The sequence below is a fragment of the Doryrhamphus excisus genome, linkage group LG12 (genome assembly GCF_037039965.1).
Source record: "Doryrhamphus excisus strain RoL-2023G ecotype Guam linkage group LG12, RoL_Dexc_Guam_v1.1, whole genome shotgun sequence".
Lineage (NCBI taxonomy): Eukaryota > Metazoa > Chordata > Actinopteri > Syngnathiformes > Syngnathidae > Doryrhamphus > Doryrhamphus excisus.
The window spans coordinates 19,349,565-19,367,040 of NC_136368.1; the positions used below are offsets into that span (position 1 = coordinate 19,349,565).

The 17,476-nt window shown below is 40.4% G+C and overlaps 1 protein-coding gene across 1 annotated transcript in view; it reads left to right on the forward strand.

Moving 5' to 3' along the window:
- Positions 1-12,479: 12,479 nt before the first annotated feature.
- LOC131136023 (neuroligin-4, X-linked-like) overlaps positions 12,480-17,476 on the forward strand; it is a 44,257-nt gene continuing 39,260 nt past the window's right edge. Inside the window, exon 1 of the mRNA XM_058082483.2 lies at positions 12,480-12,830. The gene's annotated coding sequence lies outside the window, so the exon portion shown is untranslated. The remainder of the gene's footprint in view (positions 12,831-17,476) is intronic.

The window sequence follows — 17,476 nt, forward strand, 5'->3', positions numbered from 1 at the left end:
GACTTTACATCCACTCCGCTTTGTCGAAGCAGTCGCATTTGATTCACTATTGTGACTATGTCGAATTTGATGAATGTTTGGGAAATGTTCTTCTCAGGACGGGGTCAGGACGTTGACTCCCTACAGAGGTTTTTGTGTACAGCCGTTACATAATGCATATAATTATTCATGCAGCAAGCTTCTTTTTTTTTTTAATTTTATTTGGGCAAATATATGAAACATTACAGTGCATTTCTTACATCAATCAAAATATAACTTTCCATTATTTACGTTTGTATTCAACTGTCTGATCACAAGCCCAAAAGGAGTAGGCTTAAGCAAAATCTTATAAATGCCTCTATGCTGGGCAACAACAATGAATATAAATACAATGTATATAAATACATTTACGGTATTTTATTCAACGCCTGATTAATATAAATTATAATAAGTACTTTTTAATTCGTCTGTTATAACGGAAATGCTTTAATTTTAGAATACATCACATAATTCAAATCACAGTTCCGCATGTCCGAAAGGAGTAGGAAGAAGCAGAGCTTATTAAATCAGACATGTCCGTTTTTGCCATGTCGCAAATCCTCTTTTGTTTGTGCCGAAACGGCACTTTTCTCGTGCGGGAGGTGAACCAAACCCACCACACAATCCTCAGGGGTCAATCCTATCCCCCTATCTGTTTTGCAGTACTTTTATTCCAGATGTATTTTTTTAAAATAAATAATAAAGTGATAAGGTAGTGTAACCATATGGTGATGGAATGATGATTTTTCACAATTGTAATAAATTGTGATTATAAATATAACAATCAGAATATTAATACTAATAATAGAGCTAAACATAACACCGTTTTTCTTGAATTCGCCCTTCCTCATTCGTCTCGATATCAGCTCAAAAATGCAATATTTTTTTTACATTTTTATATTTTTTTTCACGATCATCTAAACTAATATAAAAAAATGCTGTATACAACACATGTAGTAGGTCATTCCCCCACAGGAAATATTTCATGTTACACATTTTGGTATTGGTATTGACTGAAAAATTGAGAATTGGACAATATCGGCAATATCAGTTTTCGGAAAAAAAAACAAAAAACAATATCTGACATCCCTAATAATAACAATGCTGTATTATTTATATTTATCATTATCAAATGTATTAACATTAACTACTATAATAAAGACCACATAGTATCTATAGATAATTTTGCAATGTATTATTTCGTTGATATGGATAGGTCGTATGATGTTGCAGGAATGATGGTGTGATATTTTGATTATTATACTCCTAGTTCTCCAATTTCCTCTATTAAAAAAACAAAATGTTACATTAATTTAACCGCCGCAGTGTGTAATTAGTGCCAGTTCTAAAAACATCACAACAACAGCTGTGGCTGTATAGGCAACCTGTTGTTGTTGTGTTTTTTTTTTTTTTAAATTAACGCCACAAAATGGCATTTTTTGAAGCATCGTGAGTGGTCAGCTTTATCTACATACCTTTCTGCGTACCTTAGCAGTAAAAAGGTTTTTTTTTGATGATCAATCCAATACCTTTTCGCTCCAAAGCATACCCGACATACAGCACCATCATCTACTTTTTTCTGCTTTTCCCTCAAAGGACTTACATGCAAATAGAGGTCATTTAAGAAAGTTCAGCAGGGTCCACCGATGTGTCAGGTAGGAATCTTAAACACCCTCATACACACACACACACACACACACACACCCTGAAAGACGGTGACAGATTGAACCATACAATATGCATGTCCGTGGCGTGCTGTGAGTGGCTCTCTGGATGTGTTGCATGTTCTTCAGTAGATTGTTCATGCCTAAAGACATGCACAGATGTAAGTTATTTTTAGGACAATTAAAGGGACAAACAAATGAAACCACTTCAAAATTCATGCTGTGCAGGTCATGCCAATTTGCAAAGTCATATGTTGCATCCTTTTTTTTTTTTTTTTTTTTTTTTTTAAATTATTCACCGTATTTGCATGCATCTTTCACACAGGACATTCATTGCAGACTCATTGTTTGGTGTGAACATACTGTAACCGTACTGTACATTAGGCTACCTTCACACTGCCTGTATGATGGTTCTTTTTATGTGGCTGTTCACATTACCAAACAACTGTAAAATTATTATCTACAATTATGGTACCATAATTATTAAAAAAAAAATATTAGGAAAGCAGGAAGTGAACAAATGTAACAGTTACTGATTTTAAAAGTACCAGATGGAGGGGTAGGATTTAATAAGCTTTGCTTCTTCCTACTTCTTTTGAACATGTGGAACTGGGAACTGATTATGTGATGCATTCAATTGTAATCTGATGCATGTTCAAATGAAATTAAACCATTATGATTCAGGAAAAAGATCCGTTCATTTCGGTCAATTGGTCGTTAGCCTGTGATTTTCCCCCTGTGCCTAGACCCGGTCAGCCGTTTTGAGTGAGTCCGTTCCCCGTATGGTCACGTTCGTTCCAACTCAACAGAGCAACAACACATGATGAATAGTGGTGTGTCGGTCATGAACGAACGGGTCAAAAGAACTAGTTCTTTTTTGTGAACGGAATGAACAAGGTCACCGACGAGAGCGAGGCGATAGGATAAGACAGGCAAGAAAGCAGATAGTCCGGTGAACTGACTCTCCAGCCAATCAAAAAACAGCATTTGCAACTTTAGGGGCGGTGACCTTGTTCATTCCGTTCACAAAAAATAACCAGTTCTTTTGACCCATTCGTTCATGACCGACACACCACTATTGTACTCCATGAATTCTGCCTAGCAACAAGTGACCAGATGAATGCTTATCCCTCCATAGACAAGGCATATGCTACCCCACCTGTTTTCTCCATTTAATACAGAGGAGTCGTTCAAGAACATTAGTAATCCACATTGTCGTATCCTTCTGTTCACACACCATGATGTGTCCCAAGTTTCGAGAAACGCCATATAAGAATCTCTTGCCTTGTCAAAGTCAAACGTACCCTGCAGGGGGAAAAAAAAAAATGGAAGCATAAACACATCAATGACACACCAGAGTTTCATGAGCACAAAGACGACTTAGGTGAATAAAACTGTTCTTTAAATATGACAAAGTATAACCCAGGTGTCTGTTCACGAACGCAACTAAAAGAGCACACTTTTACACAACAAAATACACACCACAAAATGCGCCATAAACTACATTTCTGCCACTCAATGAAGTTGCACGTCTAATGTATTTTGCATGGCTGCCATTATTAATACATGCCGCAGTGGGCGAGAGAAAACATGCATTTCTTGGATGTCTTGCAATGTCGCCAAACTTTAAATAAAGAGCTGTCGTGTATAAAAATGTGGATGGTGCTTGGAGGTACGAATGAAGACTGCAGCAGAGTGAAAGTGTTTGTTGCTGTGGGGGGGGGGGGGGGGGGGTGACTCAGGGGACATCTGCCTTTTGGCCATGTGTTGTATGTATTTATAATCATACATCAGCAAGAGTAGTAATTAATATGTATTATATTTTCATAACTGTAGGTACAAATAAGATCTTTTTGTGGTCAAATATGGCAAATTATTAGTCAAAAAAGCATATTTAAGCACATGTCAATTATATTTGTTTACATTTTCAAGCATAAAAATGAACTAAATGAACTAAAAGACAAATATAAGGCATTCAGAAGACCCATTCAAATATATCAGACATGATTGCTGGAACAACAGGCTTTTTTTTTTTTTTTTTACAGGTTAACACGGACGACTGCCGAGCCAAGCTGAAACTCAACTCTGAACCTCTGACATCACTTCCAGCCCCCCCCCCCCCACCCCTACTCAGTTCCCCTAGTACCGGAAAACACAGACATACAAGTAAGAGTCCTATTCATGGGTGACTGTGTGACTATAGGGGTGTTATTCCATGTCTAGAGGGCTCTAATAATGTTTAGAACCCATTTAGAACTATGAAAACATTTGATTTGTAAATAAGCAATCCTACTTTGCGGAAATTTGGGTCTGGAAGCAGTTTACAGCGATAAATGAGGGCTATATACAGTTTATACATTTATGCAATCATGCAGAGAAAGGTGTTTAAAAGTAAACACTTTGTTGCATAACAAAGTTATTATCATTTTAGACCAACCCCCCACCCCTCCATTCAGTTTCCCTTAGTACCAGAAAACACAGACAAGCATGAGTCCTATTTATGGGTGACTATAGGGGTGTTATTCCATGTCTAGAGGGCTCTAATAGGTTAGGTTCCTACTACTAGCAGTTTACTATGATAAATGAGGGCTATATACAGTTGGGCAATCATGCAGAGAAAGTTTTTTTAAAAGTAAACACTCCTTCCAAAATGTTACATGACAAAGTTAGAACACATTAGACCAATCACCCCCCCTGCCCCCCCCACACACACACTCAAAACCACCGGAAAACACAGTCTAAGTCCTATTCATGGGTGACTATAGGGGTGTTATTCTATGTCTAGAGGGCTCTAATAGGTTAGATTCCTACTAAAGCAGTTTACTATGATAAATGAGGGCTATATACAGTTATGCAATCATGCAGAGAAAGTGTTACATGACAAAGTTAGAACACATTAGAACAATCACCCCCCCCCCCCACACACACACACACTCAAAACCACCGGAAAACACAGTATAAGTCCTATTCATGGGTGACTATAGGGGTGTTATTTTATGTCTAGAGGGCTCTAATAATGTTTATCATGCAGTGAAATGTGTTTAAAAGTAAAACACTCCTCCCAAAATGTTGCATGACAAAGTTAGAACACATTAGACCAATCACCCCCCCCCCCCCACACACACACACTCAAAACCACCGGAAAACACAGTATAAGTCCTATTCATGGGTGACTATAGGGGTGTTATTCTATGTCCAGAGGGCTCTAATAATGTTTAGAACACACGCACACACACACTCAAAACCACCGGAAAACACAGACAAGTATAAATCCTATTCATGGATGACTATAGGGGTGTTATTCTATGCCTAGAGGGCTCTAATAATGTTTATCATGCAGTGAAAGGTGTTTAAAAGTAAAACACTCCTCCCAAAATGTTGCATGACAAAGTTACAACACCAACCCCCCCCCCCCCCCCCCATGAGACGAATAGTTGCGTCATATCTTTAGAATGCACAGAAAATAGAAAGACATATGTTTGTGTCTCAGAATTATGGATGCATAATTCCAAAACAAAAGTGCACTTTTCATTTAAAAGTCCTAAAAGTAATCAAAGTGCATTCCCCCCCCCCGTGTAACAAAATCTTCAATAAATCAAACCAATTAAGGCTTAGAGGTGTTATTTCGAGCCTTTACCACTAAATGTGATGTTAGTTTCACTTTTGATCGAGTGACAAAAATCCATTTTACACGCTTGTTGTGTGGTCATTTTGACCTGTGCCTGAACAAGACTACAAGGAGCCCTGATTACACCTTCTTTTATTTTTCCACTGCGTCTCACAGCCTTCTGCGCCCACCCGCCGCTTGAGAATCAATAGGCCTACTCATTTTCACCGGGCGAAATATCTATTTAGCGTCAAGTGAGAGCACACATGCCCACAGCTAAGTCCAAAATAGCATAAAACTACAATTAGTTTCCTGTCATTGCATCTTGCTCACCTCTTCTAATTGCTTCTTTTCACGCTCTTCACTCCTCTTTATCTGCTATCTCTCCTTCCCTTCTTCCCAATGAGTCATTACTCTCATCCTTTAAAACTATCTCACGTTTTCTGCACTTATCTACTCTTTCAGGAATATCGTCCTTCCGGTTGCTATCTCAACCATCCCTGCTTTTCCACTGCTCCCGTCTGTCCTTTACTTTCCAATCTCAATGTCCTCCCTCCCATCCCCCATTGATGTTGTGAGAAATACCAATAAGCTGCTGTTTACGGGAGAGTGTGCATGTGCGTGTATGTGTACGCGCTCCCGAAGCCCAAAGCTGCATGTGAGTGTTAGTCCGTAGGATGTCTGCACCGCTGCTTCATAGGCTCCTGGAACCTGCAGTAACTCCACGGAGGTGGACTGCAGGAGGAATTAGCTAACATCCCCCACACACACATGATACAACTGTTGGTGTGTGGGTAAAAAAAAAACTCAAAGAAGTATTGAATGTTGGACGGCTGCGCGGTAACCGAGTGGTGAGCACGCATGCCTCACAGCTAGGAGACTCGGGTTCAATTCCACCCTCTGCAATCTCTGTGTGGAGTTTGCATGTTCTCCTCGTGTGCATGCGTGGGTTTTCTCCGGGTACTCCGGTTTCCTCCCACATTCCAAAAACATGCTAGGTTAATTAGCGACTCCAAATTGTCCATAGGTATGAATGTGAGTGTGAATGGTTGTTTGTCTATATGTGCACTGTGATTGGCTGGCCACCAGTCCAGGGTGTAGCCGGACACAGCTGGGATAGCCTCCTGCACCCCCCGCGACCCTTGTGAGGATAAGCTGTAGAAAATGAATGAATGTTTCCTTTGTTGCACGGCAGTCGAGTGGTTACCACGCAGGTCTCACAGCTAGGAGACCCGTGTTCAATTCCACCTTCGGCCATCTCTGGGTGGAGTTTGCATGTTCTCCCAGTGCATGCGTGGGTTTTCTCCGGGTACTCCGGTTTCCTCCCACATTCCAAAAACATGCTAGGTTAATTAGCGACTCCAAATTGTCCATAGGTATGAATGTGAGTGTGAATGGTTGTTTGTCTATATGTGCCCTGTGATTGGCTGGCCACCAGTCCAGGGTGTGCCCCGTCTGTCACCCAAAGACAGCTGGGATAGGCTCCAGCAACCCCGCCACTCTTGTGAGGATAAGCTGTAGAAAATGAATAAATGTTGCCTCTGTTGCACGGTAGTCGAGTGGTTGCCACGCAGGCCTCACAGCTAGGAGACCCGAGTTCAATTCCACCCTCGGCCATCTCTGTCCTCTATCCTCACAAGGGTCGCAGCGGGTGCTGGAGCCTATCCCAGCTGTCTTCGGGCGAGAGGCGGGGTACACCCTGGACTGGTGGCCAGCCAATCACAGGGCACATATAGACGAACAACCATTCACACTCACATTCATACCTATGGACAATTTGGAGTCGCTAATTAACCTAGCATGTTTTTGGAATGTGGGAGGAAACCGGAGTACCCGGAGAAAACCCACGCATGCACGGGGAGAACATGCAAACTCAAGGGTGGAATTGAACCCTGGTCTCCTAGCTATAAGGTCTTGTGAAATGTATCACATTAAAAAAAAAACACCTCTGTGAAAACTCAGCGTTGAGATTCCTGATGGGAATGGGAGTTAGTATATCTGCAGTGACTAATTAGAGCTGATACGGCAGAATCTTCCCAACCAATCTAAACGGACGCTTAAGGAGTCACAACTCAACGGCTGCGAGCACATTTGTGTCCTCTTTGTTTTGTTTTCATTACGACCCATTCAATAACAATTAGAGCCGAGTTAATGTTTCAGTATCGTCGCGGTAACACTTACTATTAACACAAAATACATCACTTCCAAACAAACCGCAACATAGCGTGGAAAAAAAAAATAACGTAATGTACTTATTTAGTAATCTTACGAGGCTGATGGATCCGCAGCTACACGGGTTGGTAATTGTTCAAATCCATCACTGTGCTCAGTTATGATCGTGATAGAGCCAATCGGTGCCCCTACAGGAGGAGACGGACATAGCACCTATTCATTATTTTTTTTACCGCTTTTCCTCACAAGGGTTGCGGGGGATGCTGGAGCCTATCCCAGCTGTCTTCAGGCGAGAGGCGGGGTACACTCTGGACTGGTGTCTGGACTCACATTCATACCTACGGACAATTTAAAGAGAATTGGAATACCTGGAAAACATGCAAGGAACATGGGGAATCGAACCCAGTTTTGTCAACTATATTGGGTAATATGAGTGTAACGTTGACTATAGGGATGCTGTTTCATGTGTAGAGGTCTCTAATAATTCATTAATTTTTTACCGCTTTTCCTCACAAGGGTTGCAGGGGGTGCTGGAGCCTATCCCAGCGGGGTACACAGGTTTGTTATGATAATTTGTTATGAAAATAGAACGCCTTAGAAGTCAACTGACTTTGGAGGCTCCATTGTGTATATTTGTGGTTTTCTTGTTGCTTCTTGTGTGTGTGTGTGTGTGTGTGTGTGTGTGTGTGTTTGTGTGTGTGTTTTAAAAGGAAGGACACAAGTTACAAGGGCAGACTTTATTCAGCCCAACAGCCTCTGCAAGCAAAAACAACCTGTCTTTCTTTCTCAGGCTCATATTAAATATAAAATCTGGAAGTCTGAGGCGTTAAAATAATCATTTATAAAAAGGACACTATCAACTTAGAAAGCTAAAATTGCACCTGCCATGAACGTAAAGGTGAAAATAAATGCCTGAATAAGTAAATAGCATTTTATGGTAAGCAAATCACATAGGAAATATTATGGTGATATAACATATTAGTCTAAGACAAGGGATATTGGGGGTGAACTTGAGAGGAAAAGATGCCGGATTTTTTGATTCAATGCAACACTTTTCTATTTATTTTTTTAAATAGTGATACAAATGACTTTTTTAGTATGTTTTTAGCATAACGTACATAACAAACACTCATAATATATCAGTCATAGTAAATGACAAACTTTATCTTTACACAATCTAACCTAAATTCAGTGAAACCTTGGTTAGCATCGTCCCCAGTTTGCACACCAAATGTTGTCTCGGTTTAAGTACATATTCTGGTGTGTTATTAATACACTGCGCGAGTCCAACTGTGTACTTATTGTATTCAACCCCTAAACTGAATAAGAGGTGTATTGTAATGTAATGTAATGTATTGTAATTAATTGTAATGTATTATTCGTTCATTCATACATTTTCTACTGAGTCACGGGGGTGCTGGAGCCTATCCCAGCTGTCTTCAGGCGAGAGGCAGGGTACACCCTGGACTGGTGGCCGGCCAATCACAGGGCACATATAGACAAACAACCATTCACACTCACATTCATGGAGTCGCTAATTAACCTAGCATGTTTTTGGAATGTGGGAGGAAACCGGAGTACCCGGAGAAAACCCACGCATGCACGGGGAGAACATGCAAACTCACACACAGAGATGGCCGGTGGTGGAATCGAACCCTTGTCTCCTAGCTGTAAGGTCTGCGCCGTGCCGCCCAGGAATGTATTATTATTATTAATATTATTATTAAAATATCTCTGTGTTCTTTTTGATTCCATTTCCCTTGAATGAAAAAAAAACAACTCAATTCCACACACGATGGGGGCGCCTGAGTGACCCTGGTGTCTTCCCAGGGGCCCCCCGGCTCAGGTTAAGTGTTGCCCTCATGTGACCTGAAGGTTAAAGGTAACCCATTCCTATATACTCAGTGGCAGAGGCTGTCCTTTATACTAATATTGTTAAAGGAATCAATAATAAGACCCTGACCTTGCCTCTGTATTGCATATACAATATTTTATTTTAGTGTTGCATGGAGCTTTAAATACTTCATTTATATACTAGTTTGTGTTTGTTTTTCAGTTTTTATCACATGGGTTCATTCCATTATTTAAAAAAAAAAGGTCAGCAGTATTTGGTGATATGAAAGAACTACAAATTAAAAATATTTTTGATTTTATGAATCTCTCAGACACACCAACTTCTGGTGCGGTGTAAGGTGTGTGTCTTGGTTGTGTCATTTGCATGCGGTTGGAGTGTAAAGGTCCTATGGGTTGGTCACATGAGACACTTTAGGAATATTTAAAAAGGCATATATATAAAAAAAAAAAACTTTTTCCTCATTTAATCTACATTTTGAAGGCAAAAAAAAAAAGGAACCAACAAATGTTTCTGCAGGGCTTTCAATTTCCTGCAGACCCCCCCCCCCCCCCCCCCCACCACCCCTGACATGAGATCTTATTTAAGTCGTGAGCAAGCCAATTAAATTTCAGTCAACCTGCACGAGGCTGTCTGAGAGCGTCATCTCCTGCCCATTTGCCTGCCTTCACTTCACTGGCTTCAGTGGTGCCGCAAATGCTTTTAGAGTATTTTTATCCCTCTTATCAGATCTTATTAGAATATGGCCGTGCAGTCAAATCAAATCATATTTATGCGCAAAAGCACTCGCCGTGAATTGATTTGTCAACAAAAGAAATGCACCAAAGAAAATGAGCAGAGGAAGTTCAGAACAAGAGGCGATAAATAGTACAAGAAATACCGCAAAATGCATGAAAAACATCGATAAATCGATTTAGGGATACCACGTTGTTGTGTGAAAGTGACACATTTTGGTGAGTCCTGTGTAAAAGGAGCAAGTGTATAAAGGCCAGCTCTACAATTGCCAACTGACAGCACACACAGTTCTAGCAATTTCACACTTTTTCTGAGTTCTGTGTATGAGACATGATATTGAAAGCACAACCAAATAATAATAATCATCATAATAATAAATAATATATAAAATAATAATAAAAGATTTCCTGTTGCGGCGCTGATGTGTCAATTTTTGGCGTTGCTCTGTGTGAAAGGGGACCCTGAAAAGTAGACATGGCAATTTTCCACCGTTAGAGGTGACGTGACCGGACTGTGAGATACCCATTTCGCCGTGTGAAAGTGCGGATGGGAGCATTTCCCAACATCTTCGACATTAACATAACATTATTAGAGCCCTCTAGACATGAAACAGCATCCCTATAGTCAACGTTACACTCATATTACCCAATATAGTTGACAAAATAAACATAATATAGACTCACATGTTCCAGTTCCGGCTGCACGAGTGGTTACCACGCAGGCCACATAGCTAGGAGAACTGGGTTCGATTCCCCATGTTCCTTACATGTTTTCCGGGTATTCCAATTCTCTTCAAATTGTCCGTAGGTATGAATGTGAGTCCAGACACCAGTCCGGGGTGTACCCCGCCTCTCACCCGAAGACAGTTGGGATAGGCTCCAGCACCCCCCGCAACCCTCGTGAGGAAAAGCGGTAGAAAATGAATGAATTATTAGAGCCCTCTAGACATGAAACAGCATCCCTATAGTCAACGTTACACTCATATTACCCAATATAGTTGACAAAATAAGACATAATATTGACTCACAAGTTCCAGTTCCAGCTGCACAAGTGGTTAGCACGCAGGCCACACAGCTAGGAGAAGTGAGTTCGATTCCCCATGTTCCTTGCATGTTTTCCAGGTATTCCAATTCGCTTCAAATTGTCCATAGGTATAAATGTGAGTGTGAGGCGGGATACACCCTGGACTGGTGGCCAGCCAATCACAGGGCACATATAGACAAACAACCATTCACACTCACATTCATACCTATGGACAATTTGGAGTCGCTAATTAACCTAGCATGTTTTTTTGGAATGTGGGAGGAAACCGGAGTACCCGGAGAAAACCCACGCATGCACGGGGAGAACATGCAAACTCCACACGGAGATGGGAATTGAACACGGGTCTCCTAGCTGTGACATCTGCACGCTAACCACACGACCACCGTGCAGCCCATATAAATCCACCAAAATGTAATTTAATCTAAGCCCATTTGTTTTTTTTTACCAACTAATTGTGCTTATGGGCGGCACGGCGGTCGTGTGGTTAGCGCGCAGACCTCACAGCTAGGAGACCAGGGTTCAATTCCACTCTCGGGCATCTCTGTGCGGAGTTTGCATGTTTTCCCCGTGTATGCGTGGGTTTTCTCCGGGTACTCCAGTTTTCCTCCCACATTCCAAAAACATGCTAGGTTAATTAATTGGCGACTCCAAATTATCCATAGGTATGAATGTGAGTGTGAATGGTTGTTTGTCTATATGTGCCCTGTGATTGGCTGGCCATCGGTCCAGGATATACCCCTGCCTCTCGCCCTAAGACAGCTGGGATAGGCTCCAGCACCCCCCGCGTGAATTGTGCTTATCCAGGCATCCACTCAGCAGAGATGCATCAGCAAGTCAAGACCGTTACGGATATGCAAAACAAAAAAGAGACGCATGCATTGTTGAAGAGAAATGTAGAGTTGGGAGAAGTTGGGAACGTCTGCGGCAAGCTGTGCTGACGTGAGGAGTGTTCCCAAACACAGAAGCGACTGCAGACCCCGCTGCATTACCATACTTACACACACACACACACACATATATATATAAATATATATTTATATATAGCAGGCCTGAGGGAAAAAAGCTATACAGGCTGAATAGAACTAGAACAGGACTTCCTGTTCTGGTCCTGAAGAGGTCACTGTGCACCTTTGGCATCATTTGTCAAAGTGATCTTCTAGCCACAACAGGTTACAATATGGTTTCCATCTCCAGCTTATACATGCAACAACAGGTGTGTGTTTTTAAAGATACACTATGTAACATAATGTTCTCCTTCATAGGTGAGGAGCATTGGATCAGTGGCGGGCTCGCTGCATCACTGTCCAATCGCATTTAGGGGGAGCACCAGAGAGGGAGAAGGAGAGAGAGGAAGAGAGAGAGAGAGAGGAATGGGGGAGGGGGGAGTCAGCGAAAGGAAGAGAGAGAGAGGAAGATTGATCATTTGTCCTGGGCCTTACATCCCATCGGAGAAACACTTCAATTCTTTCCTGCAGCGCCAATATTCCCCTCTCGTTTTCTAATTGGATTACTAATAACGAGGATTCTTGCTTTGTTTTCTTCTTTTTTTATTGTATTTTTTTTTTTTTTTTGGGAGGGATTCGCACACGGGAGACGCTCAGCCACCAGCAGCGGCACAAGCAGCATCAGCAGAGGGAGTCACACCACCAAATATCCCATCCCAGACCACGTCGGATAAACCCTTTGCTGCATGCACCATCCTCGGACGTGCATATTTTCCAATCGGCGTCGGACTCAGGTCGGTGCTTTTAAAGCATATATATAAATATTTATTAGGAAATATTATGTTATGACTGTTTTTTTTTCATATGGTTGAATGTACACATGCTTGGATAAGGGGACTGCGGCGTACGAGGAGGACGCCCGGGGTGTGTGCACGGTGGCAGGCTTGCAGGCTTTGCGCTGATAAATGGAGCGTTATTCCGAAGCGTGCGTGTGATCACCACTGGAATGTTAACTAGCACCTTGGACAGCGCACACAACCCCGCACACACACTCCACGGTGGGCTGGTGGTGGGAGGAGCAAGGCTGATCACCTCCACACTGCTGTCATATATATATATATATATGTGTGTGTGTGTGTGTGTGTGTGTGTGTGTGTGTGTGTGATTAGGCTGAATTGATGTTGCACTGTCTGGACGTGCGCGTCTGCATGTGTTGTAATTCTGCCCTTAAGGTCTTTAGAGCGATATAGCAGCTGTATGTACGCGTGCACGTGTGTGTGCGTGTGTAGTGAAATGGAGAAGGTGTGTGTGTGTGTGTGTGTGTTTTGTCATTGGTAGAGGGGAAACCTGCACTTGTGCTTTGGGGTATAAACAGTGTGTGTGTGTGTGTGTGAGTGAAAAAGCATGTATTGAAATAGAGATGTGTGTATTGGAAAGTGATGTGTGTATTATAAAAAAAATACATCCTGCTCTAAAAATTCTACACAAAATACCCCATAGTGACACATGGAAAACATTATTTTTGATTTTTTTTGTAAATGTAGTAAAAATGAAAATATTTTTATTTTTTTTAATGTATGATAATGGAATATTTTGTGTAGAATGGTGAGGTAAAATGATTTGAATCCAGTTTGGAGTATGACTGGTAGGAGTACTTTAAACAATGTGTGTGTGTGTGTGTGTGTGTGTGTGTGTGAGAGAGAGTGAAAGAGCATGTATTGAAATGAAGATGTGTGTATTGGAAAGTGATGTGTGTATTATAAAAAAAAAATACATTCTGCTGTTTACATCCAGAAAGTAATCATATTATGTTATAGCCTAAATCCAAAATTGAATATCTAAATTTTTACTCTAAAAAAATTCTACACAAAATACCCCATAATGACACATGGAAAACGTTATTTTAAAAATTAAAATATATTTTTTAATGTATGATAATGGAACATTTTGTGTAAAATGATGAGGTAAAATGATTTGAATCCAGTTTGGAGTACGACTGATAGGAGTACTTTAAACAATGTGTGTGTAATAGAGAGAGAGAAAGTGTTAAAGGTCATGTATTGAAATGAAGATGTGTGTATTATAAAAAAAAAAATACATCCAGGAAGTAATCATATTATGTTACAGTCTAAATCCAAAATGGAATACCTAAATTTTTACCCTAAAAAATTCTACACAAAATACCCCATAGTGACACATGGGAAACGTTATTTTAGATTTTTTTTTGTAAATGTAGTAAAAATTTAAATATCTATTTTTTTAATGTGTGATAATGGAACATTGTGTAGAATGATGAGGTAAAATGATTTGAATCCAGTTTGGAATATGTACATATGTAAATGTATATATAATACAATATAATACAATACAATACAATATAACACAAACAACATATAGACAAACAACCATTCACACTCACATTCATACCTATGGACAATTTGGAGTCGCTAATTAACCTAGCATGTTTTTGGAATGTGGGAGGAAACCGGAGTACCCGGAGAAAACCCACTCATGCATGGGGGAGAACATGCAAACTCCACACAGAGATGTAGAATTGAACTCTAGGTCTCCTAGCTGTGAGGTCTGCGCGCTAACCACTCGACCGCCGTGCAGCCTGTCCAGTAATTTAGTTAATCCACATTCAGCTTTAAATTCGTGACGATTCCACTAACCACAGATGCGCTTATTTTCCACCTTTATCCACCAGCACGGTGACCTAGTGGTTAGCATGTTGGCTACACAGCCAGGAAATTGGGAAGATCTGGGTTTGAATCTCCGCATGAGCAACAATGTGGAGTTTGCATGGGTTTTGTGTAGGGACTTTAATTTCCTTCCACTGTGCAAAAAATATGCATCCCAAACTCAAAATACCCCTATGACTCTCTTGAGCACAAGCTGCATAGAAAATGGATAAATGGAGGTCAAGAATTCAGTTAGCATGCATACGTTAGCCGCAAAGTGCTGCACAAACAACTTTTGACTGACGCTTCACTTAAATAACCAATAAATAACATTTTAGCCTGTCAGCCATGACACAATATTCATCCGTGCGTAAAACTGTCCATGCTTCTCTCACGTTGCGTACACCCACTCTTCACCATAACTGGCTTATCGAATAGCCAGCAGAATTTTGGGGTTATGGGTGTACTAAGATAAAAAAAAAAAAAAAACGAAGGACCCAATGAGGCGAGATGAATGGTTCTGTGCTGGAATGGCCGCTCATTGTCTTGTGACATGCTGCAAACGGCCGGTCCTAACTTCCCCTGAGTTCGCTTGTAAACAAACATGGCGTAGCTCGTTTTGCCAAATGTGCCAAATGCTCGACAAACGTCTCGATTTGAGTGCTGCAAATGTGATCATCCAACTTCACCTGAAGTTTTGGGGTGAGATTTTCTCTATGACTTTCTGTTGTTGTGTCTGCACAATGGACGAGTGGTTAGCACACAGGCCTCACAGCGAGGAGACCCGAGTTCAATTCCACTCTCGGCTATCTCTGTGTGGAATTTGCATGTTCTCCCCGTGTGCATGCGTGGGTTTTCTCCCACATTCCAAAAACATGCTAGGTTAATTAGCGACTCCAAATTGTCCATAGGTATGAATGTGAGTGTGAATGGTTGTTTGTCTATATGTGCCCTGTGATTGGCTGGCCACCAGTCCAGGGTGTAGAAGACACTGCCTTTAGAGGACAAGCGGTAGAAAATTAATGAATGAATGTTGCCTCTGTTGCACTGTAGTCGAGTGGTTACCGTGCAGGCCTCACAGCTAGGAGACCCGAGTTCAATTCCACCCTCGGTCATCTCTGTGTGGAGTTTGCGTGTTCTCCCTGCGCATGCGTGGGTTCTTTCCGGGTACTCCGGTTTCTTCCCACATTCCAAAAACATGCTAGTTTAGGTTAGGTATGAATGTGAGTGTGAATGGTTGTTTGTCTATATGTGCTCTGTGATTGGCTGGCCACCAGACTCATTGTCAACATGAGCACCTTATTGGTTGGGTTATTATCTGCTGTTGGAATTCTATGAGGCATTTGCATTTAGTTTTATTTAGTTTTAGTTTTAATTTGTGACTAATCTCACATTTGTTTTCACGGATTAAAAAAAAAAAGCTGCTCGGTGAATGAGTGGTTAGCATGTAGGTCACAGAGTCAGGAGATCGGAAGGACCTGGGTTCGATTCTCCGCTTGGGCATCTCTGTGTGGAGTTTGCATGTCCTCCCATTCAAAACATGTATGTTAGCTTAATAGTCAACTCTCAATAGTCCATAGGTACATATGTATGGGGAAATTGTTTTTTTGTACTGATTTATATGACATTGGAGGTTCCACTGTACGTGATGACCATGAAGGCATCCATAAATGAAAGTATGTTGTGCTGGTACAGCGATATAGCGCGTGTGTGTGCAGGATTCCTACCTTTTATGCGGGTCAGGAGCTCATGTGTGTTCATGGTTTAATTAAGCGTGTGACTGACTCTCCGCCCTCCCCTCCTCCTCCTCCTCCTCCTCCTCCGACACCCTCCCCCTATCACAGGGTCTTGTGATGTGTGCAGCATCGTAGCAGGGTGTGACATATGTCTGCAGTTCACACACACACACACACACACACACACACACACACACACATCTGCATATCATTCACTCTGACACACCAGTTAAAGCTGAGCAGTCACCATGAATGCTAGCTTATCCTGTAGACCAGGGGTCTCAAACTCGCGGCCCGCAGGCCAAATGGGGCCCGCGGGACATTAGTTTGAAAATGAAAATTTAATTTGTTATTTTGTTTCATTTGTTTTTTTGATTTGTTCTTATTTTTTGTCGAAAAATAAAAATTAACATTAAACATTTATTTAATAATTTAATAATAAATAAAAATTAATTTGTTTCATTTGTGTTTTGATTTGCTTATTTATTTTTCCATCTCATTTTGTGTCGAAAAATAAAAATTAACATTAAACATTTATTTGATAATAAATAAAAATTAATTTGTTAATTTGTTTCATTGGTTTTTTGATTTGCTTATTTATTTTTCCATCTCATTTTGTGTCGAAAAATAAAAATTAGCATTAAACATTTATTTAATAATTTAATAATAAATAAAAATTAATTTGTTAATTTGTTTCATTTGTTTTTTTGATGTGCTTATTTATTTTTCCATCTTATTTTGTGTCAAAAAATAAAAATTAACATTAAACATTTATTTAATAATGTAATAATGAATAAAAATGTATTTGTTAATTTGTTTCATTTGTTTTTTGATTTGCTTATTTATTTTTCCATCTTATTTTGTGTCGAAAAATAAAAATTAACATTAAACATTTATTTAATAATAAATAAAAATTAATTTGTTAATTTGTTTCATTGGTTTTTTGATTTGCTTATTTATTTTTCCATCTCATTTTGTGTCGAAAAATAAAAATTAGCATTAAACATTTATTTAATAATTTAA